Source organism: Bombina bombina, chromosome 6, assembly GCF_027579735.1.
Source record: "Bombina bombina isolate aBomBom1 chromosome 6, aBomBom1.pri, whole genome shotgun sequence".
Lineage (NCBI taxonomy): Eukaryota > Metazoa > Chordata > Amphibia > Anura > Bombinatoridae > Bombina > Bombina bombina.
This window is the reverse complement of record NC_069504.1, coordinates 627,510,821-627,525,528: the sequence shown is the minus strand read 5'-3', so window position 1 is coordinate 627,525,528 and position 14,708 is coordinate 627,510,821.

Here is a 14,708-nt window from a genome sequence, read left to right as displayed (position 1 = left end):
CGTCAAAAAAAAGCCTAACACCTGCAATAACGGAGCGTAACGCTCCGTAACGCAGCCCCATTGAAGTCTATGGGGGAAAAAAAATGTACGTTTGCACCTAACACCCTAACATAAACCCTGAGTCTTAACACCCCTAATCTGCTGCCCCCAACAACACCCCCACCTACATTACTGTTATTAACCCCTAATCTGCTGCCCCCAACATCACCCCCACCTACATTACTGTTATTAACCCCTAATCTGCTGCCCCCGACGCTGTTGCAACCTACATTACTGTTATTAACCCCTAATCTGTCACCCCTACTCTCGTTGCCACCTAACTACACTTATTAACCCCTAATCTGCTGCTCCTAACATCGCCACAACCTGCATTACTGTTATTAACCCCTAATCTGCTGGCCTCAAAATCGCTGCCACCTAACTACACTTATTACCCCTAATCTGCTGCCCCCAATGTCGCCGCCACTATACTAAAGTTATTAAACCCTAAACCTAACCCTACGTCTAACCCTAACCCTAAAACCCACTAACTTTAACCTAATTAAAATAATTCCAAATAAAAATTACAATTAATACCTAAGTTATTCCTATTTAAAACTAAATACATACTTAGCTGTAAAATAAAACCTAAGTTAGCTACAACATAACTAATAGTTATATTGTATCTAGCGTATGTTTTATTTTTATTTCACAGGTAAGTTTGTATTTATTTTAACTAGGCTGATTAGTTAGTAAATAGTTATTAACAATTTACTAACTACCTAGTAAAACTAAATACAAATTTACCTGTGAAATAAAACCTAACCTGTCTTACAGTTAAACCTAAGATTACACTAAAATTAAATAAATTACATTAATGAAATACAATTAACTAAATTACAAAAAAAATAAGTTACACAAAATAAAAAGGAAATTATCAAATATTTAAACTAATTAAACCTAATCTAATAGCCCTATAAAAATAAAATAAGAAAACCCCTAGCCTAAACTAAACTGTTAATAGCCCTTAAAAGGGCCTTTTGCTGGGCATTACCCCAAAGCTCTTTTACCTGGCAAATAAAAATACAAACAACCCCCCAACCTTAAAACCCACCACCCACACAACCAACCCCCCCAAATAAAAAACGTACCTAAAAAAACCTAAGCTACCCATTGCCCTTAAAAGGGCATTCAGCTCTTTTACATTGCCCTAACTCTAAGCTAAAAATAAAGCTCACCCAATAAACCCTTAATAAAACCTAACACTAACCCCCGAAGATCCACTTGCAGTTTTGGAAGACCGGACATCCATCCTCATCCAGCCGGGAGAAGTCTTCATCCAAGCGGCAATAAGTCCTCAACGAAGCTGGGAGAAGTCTTCATCCAAGCGGCAAGAAGTCGTCCTCCAGGCGGGCAGAAGTCTTCCTCCAGACGGCATCTTCTAACTTATCCTTCCGGCGCGGAGCGGGTCCGTCTTCAAGACATCCGGCGCAGAGCATCCTCTTCATACGGTCCCAGCCATATACTGAAGGTTCCCTTTAAGGGACATCATCCAAGATGGCGTCCCTTGAATTCCAATTGGCTTATAGAATTCTATCAGCCAATCGGAATTAAAGGGAAAAAAATCCTATTGGCTGATGCAATCAGTCCATAGGATTAAGCTTTAATCCTATTGACTGATCCAATCAGCCAATAGGATTGAACTTGCATTCTATTGGCTGATTGCATCAGCCTATAGGATTTTTTCCCATTAATTCTGATTGGCTTACAGAATTCTATAAGCCAATCGGAATTCAAGGGACACCATCTTGGATGACGTCCCTTAAAGGGAACCTTTAGTGTAAGGCTGGGACCGTATGAAGAGAATGCTCGGCGCCGGATATCTTGAAGTTGGACCCGCTCCGCGCCGAAAGGATGAAGATAGAAGATGCCATCTGGATGAAGACTTCTGCCCGCCTGGAGGACGAATTCACCACCCATGGCAGCACCGCTGCAGATACAGAAAGTGACACTGTCTATTTACTGTCTGTATAAGCAATCTGGCTTCATATGTAAATGGGAGCATGATCAGTGCTCCCTTACCATATAAAATTAGATGCCTTCTGCTCCCAGCTGCACTCTCCGCTGTCAAAGCTGAGATCAGGGGCAGAAGCATGTGCCTCTGTGTTGGACATAGGTTCTACAGCAACACTGTACACTGGGCAAATTATTGTGTGACGTAGTACCTACATCCATTTGGCGCAAGGGGTGATTTTAATGCATACAGTATATGTGCTGCACTGGGTAGGGCTCAAATGTGTAAATGTATGTGTGTGTATATATATATATATATATATATATATATGTGTGTGTGTGTGTGTGTATGTGTGTTTGTAAGTCTGTGTACAGTATTTATGTGTATAAGTGTTTACTTATGTATGTGTATGAATGTCTTTATTCAGTGTTTTTATTATTTTCTCTCAAATTCTCCAATATGGGATAGGGGATCTTCTTTGCCATTCTTTACTCCTGGACAATAAGTGATGGTGAAATGGAAGCAGCTAAAGAAGAGTGCCCATGGGTCTACCTGGCTTTGAGTCTGTGAGCTAAGTATAAGTTTTCAAAATGTTTGTGGTCCGTGAAAGCAGTAATGGGATGCTAACCCCCCACCAATAGATGTCTGCACTCCTCAAAAGCTGTTTTTATGTTGAGTAGTTCTCTATTGCCCACATCATAGATGCTATCTGCTGGGGGGGGGGTGGAACTCGAGACAGAAAGGCTACAGAGTGAAGGTAATCCTTGTAACCCACTCTTTGAGATAATACTGCTCCAATGGCAGTCTCAGAAGCATCAACATCAACATGGAAGAGTTTTCTTGGTTCAGGTAAAATCAGGATAGGTGAGAAGATGAAAACCACTTAAGGTTATCAAAAGCTTGTTGTGCTTTATCAATCCAGCCAAATTTAATGGTCTTCTTGGTGAGAGCTGTAATAGGTTGAATAACATGAGAGAAGTTCCTTATAAACTTTCTGTAAAAGTTTGCGAAGCCCCCAAATGTTGAATTGCTCTCTTACTGTCTGGGGTGGGCCAGCTTATTATAGCTTACATTTTCTTGGACTCCATACAAATCTCTCCCGGTGCTAATATGAAACTTAGGTATTCTACTGAGTCAGTATTAAAGATACATTTCTCCAGATTTATAATATAGACAATTAGCTCTTAAATGAGAAAACACATTCCTCACATGATCATAGTGTTGTTGTTCAGAAGAGGAACAAACCACTTATGAGAAGGACTATAAGCAGCAACTTTTTCCATGTGCCTCTCTCTAAGGCAATGGTCAATCTGAGTCAACAGAAAGATAAGGCTTCTAGTGTTTTAGGGACCTCTACTCGTGCCATTTCTTCTTTCAGAGTATCAGACAGGCCCAACCAGAATTGATCCAGGAGAGCAGCTTTATTACAAGCTGTTAGTGTGGCAAGGTAACAAAACTCAATTATATACTCTTCCACATCTCTTCTACCCTGTTTAAGAGCACGTACAGTTGTAATCAAAATTATTCAACCCTCATTGCAAATCAGGTTTATTGTAAAGATTTTTTCAGCTGTATGCAATGAACAAAATCACTCACAACAGCACAAATATGGAAAACAGGTGTTGACTCAAGCACACTTAATGCAACGCAGAAGGTTTCCATGCCAGAACTCCAAGACGTACACCACTACTGAATCTAAAGCACAAGAAAAATCGCCTCCAATATGCTCAACATTATATAAATAAGCCATAGAAGTTTTGGGATTCTGTTATGTAGAGTGATAAAACAAAACTTGAACTTTTTGGCACGTTGGATCAGCATTATGTCTGGAGGAAGAAGATTGAACCATACGCTAAAAAGAACAGTTAAGCATGGTGGTGCCTCTGTGATGCTCTGGGGCTGCTTTGCATCCTCTGCCACTAAAAACCTGCAGTGTTTGGAAGGCAAGATGGATTCATTGAAGTATCAGGAAGTCTTAGGAGAAAACGTCATGCCAAGTGTGAGGAACGTCATGCCATCTGTGAGTTTTATATATATATATATATATATATATATATATATATATATATATTTTTATATATATATATATATATATATATATGTGTGTGTGTGTGTGTGTCTACATATGTATATATATGTCTGTAAATACATATATCCACATATAAATACATGAATGCATATGTACACACATATATGATATATATATATATATATATAATTATGGTAAAGTCCAGCACCAATTTCCTTTTAGGTAGAAGGGTGCAAGCTGCCTCTGTCTCACCCAGACAGATATTAATAAAGGAATAAAATTGGCTGCAGCACTCCAAACTTCTTTTTATAATTTTATTACAAGCAGTGAAATATAGGCGACGTTTCGGGCTTCTGCCCTTTCTTAAGCCAAGTGATTAACACATAATTCAAACCCTTCTTTTATAGGCTGTGCATGTGACAAAATACAGGTGTGGTATGTTACAATATTTGAATGTTTACATTTTAAAGGAACAGTGCCTGTTACAACATTTAACACATTTTCTTCATTTCTTTCCATAACATTCATAAAGTGGTGTAACTTTGTGATCATTTCTATGTAGAAAAACTATACTATACATGTAAATAATATATATCATTTAAAAACAAATTATGTATAGTTATTTGTCAGTGCATATAGTGCAGTGCTGAAATAGTGAATAACTTTTATTGTAATATTATTTATCTTAACTAACACATAATTTATAATCTTATAAAACATGCTAATTTCCTGATGGATGTTAAGGAGGACAACATTGTAAGCAACTATAGCTTTCCATGGCTAAATATGTACTAATGTATATATTAGTTAACAATATTGCAATTCATTTACAAAAGCTAAAACCTGTGTAGATTACAGTAATAATTTTGTTTCAATCTTGATTCTCATAATCTGATCATATTTTGTAGATTAAATATTTGTTTCCTGTATTCCTTATTTCTTATGTAAATCTTGATCTAGATTATAGAAAAAAGATAGTATACAATTATCAATTAAAAGATGCAAATCAAAGGAACAAGAACAAGTTATAATCTTTATTTAGTCCCTTAGGATACTTACTTTCTAATCTATTAATCCATATTACTTCTCTCTGTTGCAATTTTCTAATCCTATCCTGACATATTCTTTGTATTGGGACTTGTTCCAATACTTGAAATCTTAGTTGATTTACATTATGATTTTTTTCTTTAAAGTGTGCTGAAACTGTTACCCTTACGTATGGTGTATTTGTGTTGAGTAAGTCTATCCTTTATCTTTTGACTAGTCTCCCCTATATAAATAAGACCACAAGGGCATTTCAATAAGTATACCACATAGTCTGTTTGGCAAATATATAAGCCATTAATATTATACCATTTTCCTGTGTAGGGGTGTACAACTCTATCTCCTCTTATAACACTATTACAATGTGAACAGTTGTAACATGGGAAAGTACCTTTTTTACTTGAAGTTAACATTTTAATTTTACTACTGCCTATATCAGTTTAAACTATACAATCCTTTAATTTTTGTGGTCTTTTGTAAGATAACAGTGATAAATTGTGGAACTCTTTTACATCTTTATAGCTATTTTTTAAGATGTGCCAATGTTTTTTGACTACTCCAGTTATTTGTGTACTGTTAACATTGTATGTACTAATAAAGGGAATTCTATCCATCTGTGTAATTTTTTGTTTCTTAATTAGTAATTCATTACGTGTAATTAGATTAACTTTATTCAGTTCATTTTCTAATACTTTTCTTGGATAGCCTCTTTTGACAAATTTTTTACTCATTTCCTGTAATCTGTGTTCACAAGTATGTTTAGTATTTTCTGGGTGACAACTGTTGTAAGACAGTAATGTATTTCTGTTTGTTTTCTTGACAAAAATGTCTGTTTTAAAACTGTCAGGAATCTAGCTCACAGTTCAATGTGCCTTTAACGTCAGCAATTACCTTTTCCCTCTTCCTATTTAAGGCTCCTCCTTGCTAAGCTCATTGCTTAGTATTGCAGTTTCTGAAGTTGTTCAATTCTGTGAGCCTTTGCCTGGAAAACTACCTATCCGGATTTCTACTTGATCCTGTTACAAACTATCAGCGTCTGGATTCAATATCCTTTTTTCACTAAATGATAACCGGTTGCACCTTAGTTCTGTATTCTCTGCTTAAGCGTTATTGCTCTGTTTAGGTATTACTTTTTGTTGCTTTCTAACTCGCATATCCCTCTATGCCTTCCGCTCTCCATACCTGCTTCCTGCTCTGCTCTACACTGGAACGCGGTGACGTCATCGCCGGCTGCGACTCGCTCCTCATCTCACTGCAGGCCTGAAGCCTGCTAGTTCTCCGGAGTTTCCTTTTGCATCCTGCCTTTCCATTCAATATACAGTCTTTAAGGAGTTCGTGAGTAGAGTACTTGTTTGTTCCATAAATGTATCTCTCTGCCTAAACTCCTGCAGCAGTGTGACTTTATTTTACTTATATCACCTTATGAGTGTTCTAATCCATTCTCCTCTATACCTAATTTACCATACAATTGCTCTGAGTAGGTCTTGGTTTATTTCACTGCCAATATTTACCCTGTTGTGAAGCGTGTACCTCAGGACAGATTAACACTTACCCCTGCTGCTATTATTTTTTCCTTCACAGTGTCAACCCTGATACATGTGGCAGCCATAGGGTGTATGTGTAATTCCTACCTGTATATTAAACATTGCATAGTGATTACCAGTTTTCCATTGTTGCCAAGCTATACTCATATGTTATCCAAACTTATCACACATGCAAAACAAACTATTATTTACATCCATTCTCTCAGCAGTTGTGGTCCTTAATTTACATCTATTATCAAAACTTAAGGGAATTTTGTTTCACCTAACCCTGACATAATACTAAGCCATTCCTCATGGATCCAGCTGGGATGAATACTCATTTGCAGAACCTCACACAGAGGGTTGATCTGCTCACCGAAGCTTTAAACACCCTGAAAGTTGAAAATGACACTATGAAGGCGTACATTAGAGATGTTGTGGATAAGAGGGTCCCCATACTAGAGCCCCAGGTTAGCACCCCAGAGAAATTCAGTGGTGATAGGTCTCAATACAGAGATTTCAAGAATGCCTGTCTTCTCTTATTTTCTTTAAAACCCCATACATACCCAAATGACAGAGCTAGAGTTCTCACAGTTATCTCCTATCTAAGAGGTGAGCCCCGTACCTGGGCTAACTCTTACTTTGAAAACAATGATGAAATACTAAACTCTCTGGAGAATTTTTTTCTTGCCATGGGGAACCTATATGAGGATCCATATAAGCAAATAACAGCAGAGAATGCAATGAGAAACCTTAAACAAAGGAAAAGATTAGTCGAAGATTATATCACTGAGTTCAAAAAATGGGCTAAGGATACACAGTGGAATAATCTGTCGCTGAGAAACCAGTTTCGGTTGGGCCTCTCAGACGGGATAAAGGATGAGCTTTCTCGTTCTGAGTTACCCCAAACCCTTGAGGAATTGATGACACTAAGCATCACCATTGATAGGCGCCTCAGGGAGAGACAACAGGAGCGCTCCTATCATGAAAATTACCAAAAGAAACATTACACTCCACCTCCGACTAAGTCCACTCCTGAGCCTATGGACATAGGTTTTACTAAAGGCCCACTCACAACAGAGGAAAAGAACAGGAGAAGGTCAAATAACTTATGCCTCTATTGTGCTTCTGAGTCACATACTGTTAGAGATTGTCCTTCCCTGCAGAAACAAAATAGGGGTAAGACTTATATTCAGCCTTTTTGTTGTACCACCCAACATTCACCCACTCCTTATTTACAACTGTCTCTTCTCTTACAGTGGGAGTCTCACCGGGTCATGGGCTCCGCGATCATTGATTCTGGAGCTACTGCATCATATATTGATAGTGTGTTTATCCATACAAATAAAATACCTATAGTCAAAAAAAAGTCTCCTGTGTTACTTAGGGGAATTGATGGTAATCCTATTCCAGATGGTCCAGTAGTGTATCAGACCATTCCCTTACTGATTTCTTTCACTGACCATCATAGGGAGTACATCACATTTGATATTATCCCGTCCCCTATCTCACCTATCGTACTAGGGATAAATTGGCTTCATACACATAACCCCAAAATTGATTGGTCTAATTTAACTCTTTCCTTTGATTCAAAGTATTGTCTTACTACTTGTTTTCCAGCTACTGCTTTACATACAACGGAACTTCCTCCCGTTGTCAAGCTTCCTGAGGTTTACCAGGACTTTGCTGACGTTTTTAGTAAAGCAGAATCTGAAAACCTACCGCCCCATAGGAAGTATGATTGCCCTATAGAGATCATACCAGGTTCAGAAATCCCTACTGGGCACATATACCCACTTTCTAACCCAGAGTTATCACACTTAAAGTCTTATTTAGAGGAAAATCTGAAAAGAGGTTTCATCCGACCTTCTACCTCACCTGCTAGTGCAGGGATTTTCTTTGTAAAGAATAAAGACGGTTCACTTAGACCCATTGTCGATTATCGACAATTAAACAAGATAACGATTAAAAACCGTTATCCATTGCCTCTTATTCCTGAGCTCATAGAGAGGTTGGAGGGTGCACAGTTTTTCACCAAACTGGATTTAAGGGGTGCCTATAACCTCATCCGAATTAAATCTGGTGATGAGTGGCTTACGGCATTTCGAACCCGTTATGGCTTGTTCGAATATGTCGTAATGCCTTTTGGGTTATGTAATGCCCCCACGACGTTCCAGCACCTTATTAACGACATTTTTAGAGATATACTCGATATTTTCGTTGTCATTTATCTTGACGATATCTTGATATACTCTAAAACTTACCAACAACACATCTCTCACGTCAGACAAGTATTATCTAGACTCAGGGGTAACCACTTATATGCTAAAGCAGAAAAATGTCTTTTTAACACACAGTCTATCACTTTTCTGGGGTATGAGATTTCCCCTACTGGTATTTCAATGGAAAACAAAAAGGTTGAAGCAGTCTTAAATTGGCCTACCCCCAAAAATGTTAGACAAGTTCAATCATTTTTGGGGTTTGCAAATTTTTACCGCAAATTTATAAAAAACTTTTCTAAGATAGCTATACCTCTCACTTCCCTCACTAAAGGTCATATTCCTTTTAAGTGGACACAACAAGCCCAGTATGCTTTCGATTTATTCAAACATATGTTTACCTCTGCACCCATACTCCGTTTCCCAGACTCCAAGTTACAGTTCGTTTTGGAGGTTGATGCATCCAATCATGCAATTGGTGCAGTCCTCTCACAAAGAGAGAGTTTGACAAAACCACTTCATCCTGTGGCTTTTTACTCAAGGACTTTAAATTCAGCAGAACAAAATTACCCTATCGGTGACAAAGAATTGTTAGCCATCAAACTCTCTTTAGAGCATTGGCGTCACCTTCTGGAGGGCACTACAATAACAACTCTGATATACACTGATCATAGAAACCTCCAGTATTTAAAATCCACCCGTACTCTATCTGCCAGACAGGTTCGCTGGAATCTTTTTTTCTCCCGTTTCAATTTTTTGATTACATACCGACCAGCTGGTAAGAACCAAAAGGCGGATGCTCTCTCAAGACTTAGTAGTCATTCTTCTTGTCCACCGACAGTTAGTTCTCTGTTACCACATGATAATTTCATATCTTTTGTAACAGATTCCACTGCTGTTTTAAAAAGAGAACAAATGAAGGATCTAACAAAACCCACAGAACTTTTACAAATAAATGCACAGGGTTTATTTTCTCGAGACACAAAATTATATGTCCCACCTACGCTCAGATCTCCTTTTCTTCGATCTGTTCATGATTCTCTTTTCGCCGGCCACCCAGGTCTGCGTAAGACCCAAGAGTTAGCAAAACGAAACCATTGGTGGCCAACGATTACATCTGATGTTAAGAATTATGTTTCTTCTTGTCCTACCTGTACTATTTCCAAAAAAGGTAACCAATCACCTTATGGACTGTTGTTACCCTTACCAACACCAAAGAAGCCCTGGTCAGAGATCGCCCTTGACTTCATAGTTGAATTACCTCTATCATCCAAGAATAATACCATCTTGGTTGTTGTCGACCTTTTTACGAAGATGTGTCACTTCATTGCCTACCCTAAACTCCCTACTGCTTTGGAGACCATACAGTTACTCATTAATCATGTCATTAAATTACATGGTCTACCCATTTCCATACTCAGTGACAGAGGGACGCAATTCTCTAGTAAACTTTGGTCCCAATTTTGCAAAATGTTCTCTGTAGAAAGGAAACTGACAACAGCTTATCATCCTCAATGTAACGGCCAGACGGAGAGAAGTAACCAGTGGCTGGAACAGTTTTTAAGACTTTTTTGCTCTACTAAACAGAATTCCTGGTCAGACTTTCTTCCCTATGCAGAATTCTGTTATAACAATACTATTCATTCCACCACTGGTATCACCCCGTTCTTTGCTAACTATGGTTTCCATCCGGTTTTCCACGTGTTTGACCCATCTGACACCTCTTCACCCACAATATCAGAACTGTCAAACAACATCTCATCTAACTTGCAAGCCATTGAATCCTCAATTAAAAGCGCAAAGGAAGTATATAAGAAGTATTATGATAGACATAGACGTCCTCCTCCTACTTATAAAGAAGGTGATCTGGTTTGGCTCTCTACCAAACACTTACATCTCAACACCCCCTCCAGGAAGATGTCTCCCCTATTTATTGGACCTTATCCTGTTTCAGCAGTTATCAATGCTAACACTGTACGTCTAAAGCTGCCTGACACCTTCAGAATTCATCCTACCTTCCACGTCTCCCTCCTAAAACCCTATCGGGTTCTCAGGGACTCTGGAACCCTTCCTGCGACTCCCCCACTCTCCATAGATCCTGCTTTGGAATATGAGGTGCACTCCATCTTGGATTCCCGGTTGCGACGTGGTCGATTGGAGTATCTCATTCGATGGAAAGGGTATTCTCCTGATGAAGATTCGTGGGAGCCTGCTAGCAACATCTCTGCCCCACGTTTACTCTCTTCCTTCCACCAGCGCCATCCCGATCGTCCTAGACCTTGAGCCTCGGAGTGGCTCCTTGAAGGGGGGATTCTGTCAGGAATCTAGCTCACAGTTCAATGTCCCTTTAACGTCAGCAATTACCTTTTCCCTCTTCCTATTTAAGGCTCCTCCTTGCTAAGCTCATTGCTTAGTATTGCAGTTTCTGAAGTTGTTCAATTCTGTGAGCCTTTGCCTGGAAAACTACCTATCCGGATTTCTACTTGATCCTGTTACAAACTATCAGCGTCTGGATTCAATATCCTTTTTTCACTAAATGATAACCGGTTGCACCTTAGTTCTGTATTCTCTGCTTAAACGTTATTGCTCTGTTTAGGTATTACTTTTTGTTGCTTTCTAACTCGCATATCCCTCTATGCCTTCCGCTCTCCATACCTGCTTCCTGCTCTTCTCTACACTGGAATGCGGTGACGTCATCGCCGGCTGCGACTCGCTCCTCATCTCACTGCAGGCCTGAAGCCTGCTAGTTCTCCGGAGTTTCCTTTTGCATCCTGCCTTTCCATTCAATATACAGTCTTTAAGGAGTTCGTGAGTAGAGTACTTGTTTGTTCCATAAATGTATCTCTCTGCCTAAACTCCTGCAGCAGTGTGACTTTATTTTACTTATATCACCTTATGAGTGTTCTAATCCATTCTCCTCTATACCTAATTTACCATACAATTGCTCTGAGTAGGTCTTGGTTTATTTCACTGCCAATATTTACCCTGTTGTGAAGCGTGTACCTCAGGACAGATTAACACTTACCCCTGCTGCTATTATTTTTTCCTTCACAGTGTCAACCCTGATACATGTGGCAGCCATAGGGTGTATGTGTAATACCTACCTGTATATTAAACATTGCATAGTGATTACCAGTTTTCCATTGTTGCCAAGCTATACTCATATGTTATCCAAACTTATCACACATGCAAAACAAACTATTATTTACATCCATTCTCTCAGCAGTTGTGGTCCTTAATTTACATCTATTATCAAAACTTAAGGGAATTTTGTTTCACATAACCCTGACAAAACTATCATTTTCTACATAGATTACCACATCAAGAAAATTGATACATTTTTCATCATATTCCATAGCAAATTCAATGTTAGCAGAGTTATTATTAATTTGTGTCAGAAATAGGTTAAGGGTATCTCTATCCCCCAGCCATATTATAAAAAATGTCATCTATATAGCGCCACCATACGCCTACAAATTATTTGAACAATTCATTTGAATATATATATTCTTGTTCATATGTTCCCATATATAAGCCTGCGTATGGTGGCGCCATATTAGCACCAATTGCGGTGCCCCTCTTTTGTCTATAAAATACATCTCCAAAAAGAAAATAATTATTGTTTAACACCAGAGTTAGCAGTTCAATAATAAATTCAATCTGTGAATCAGTAAATATTTTCTCTGCTATAAGATTTAGTCTAGCCGATTTTATTCCACCCAAATGGGGGATACTGGTGGATAGATTTTTTACATCCAATGTGACTAGTATAGGATGTTGATGTTTCTGGTATGTAATAATATTTAATTTATTCAAGAATTCAGTAGAATCCTCTATATATGATGCTAATTTGGACACTATAGGTTTAAACATTTGATCCAAAAAGGTAGATTATAACTTTTTCTTGTTCCTTTGATTTGCATCTTTTGATTGATAATTGTATACTCTCTTTTTTTCTATAATCTAGATCAAGATTTACATAAGAAATAAGGAATACAGGAAACAAATATGTAATCTACAAAATATGATCAGATTATGAGAATCAAGATTGAAACAAAATCATTACTGTAATCTACACAGGTTTTAGCTTTTGTAAATGAATTGCAATATTGTTAACTAATATATACATTAATACATATTTAGCCATGGAAAGCTATAGTTGCTTACAATGTTGTCCTCCTTAACATCCATCAGGAAATTAGCATGTTTTATAAGATTATAAATTATTTGTTAGTTAAGATAAATAATATTACAATAAAAGTTATTCACTATTTCAGCACTGCACTATATGCACTGACAAATAACTATACATAATTTGTTTTTAAATTATATATATTATTTACTTGTATAGTATAGTTTTTCTATATAGAAATTATCACAAAGTTACACCACTTTATGAATGTTATGGAAAGAAATGAAGAAAATGTGTTAAATGTTGTAACAGGCACTGTTCCTTTAAAATTTAAACAGCAATCGTAATTATGGATAAAGTTAAATATATAGAAGAGATTAACACACAACTAAGGGATACAGAGGTGTATGAAAGATTAGAAAATAATCCTTTAAAATCTATACAAAATGAATTTATGACGATTGTTAAGAAAGCCTTGGAAAATCAAATCATTGATCAAAAGTTAAAAGAGTATCTAATTAAAAAAGAATGCATTACCTCTCTAATATATATACTTCTGAAAATCCATAAAAGTATTGATAACCCTCCTGGCCGCACCATAGTTGCCAGCATTGACTCCGTTTTATCCAATGTAGCTACCCTTTTGGATCGAATTTTTAAACCTATAGTTTCCAAATTAACATCATATATAGAGGATTCTACTGAATTCTTGAATAAATTAAATATGATTACATACCAGAAACATCAACATCCTATACTAATCACATTGGATGTAAAAAATCTATACACCAGTATCCCCCATTTGGGTGGAATAAACATTCAAATATTGTAACGTACCACACCTGTATTTTGTCACATGCACAGCCTATAAAAGAAGGGTTTGAATTATGTGTTAATCACTTGGCTTGAGAACATATATGGGAACATATGAACAAGAATATATATATTCAAATGAATTGTTCAAAGAATTTGCAGGCGTATGGAGGCGTAATTACACGTAATGAATTACTAATTAAGAAACAAAAAATTACACAGATGGATAGAATTCCCTTTATTAGTACATACAATGTTAACAGTACGCAAATAACTGGAGTAGTGAAAAATCTTTGGCACATCTTAAAAAATAGCTATAAAGATGTAAAAGAGTTCCAGAATTTACCACTGTTATCTTACAAAAGACCAAAAAAATTAAAGGATTGTATAGTTAAAACTGATATAGGCAGTAGTAAAATTAAAATGTTTAATTCAAGTAAAAAAGGTACTTTCCCATGTTACAACTGTTCACATTGTAATAGTGTTATAAGAGGAGATAGAGTTGTACACCCCTACACAGGAAAATGTTATAATATGAATGGCTTATATACTTGCCAAACAGACTATGTGGTATACTTATTGAAATGCCCCTGTGGTCATATTTATATAGGGGAGACTAGTCAAAAGATAAAGGATAGACTTACTCAACACAAATACACCATACGTAAGGGTAACGTAGATCTTCCAGTTTCAGCACACTTTAAAGAAAAAAATTATAATGTAAATCAACTAAGATTTCAAGTATTGGAACAAGTCCCAATACAAAGAGGTCAGGATAGGATTAGAAAATTGCAACAGAGAGAAGTAATATGGATTAATAGATTAGAAAGTATGTATCCTAAGGGACTAAATAAAGATTATAACTTGTTCTTGTTCCTTTGATTTGCATCTTTTGATTGCTAATTGTATACTCTATTTTTTCTATAATCTAGATCAAGATTTACATAAGAAATAA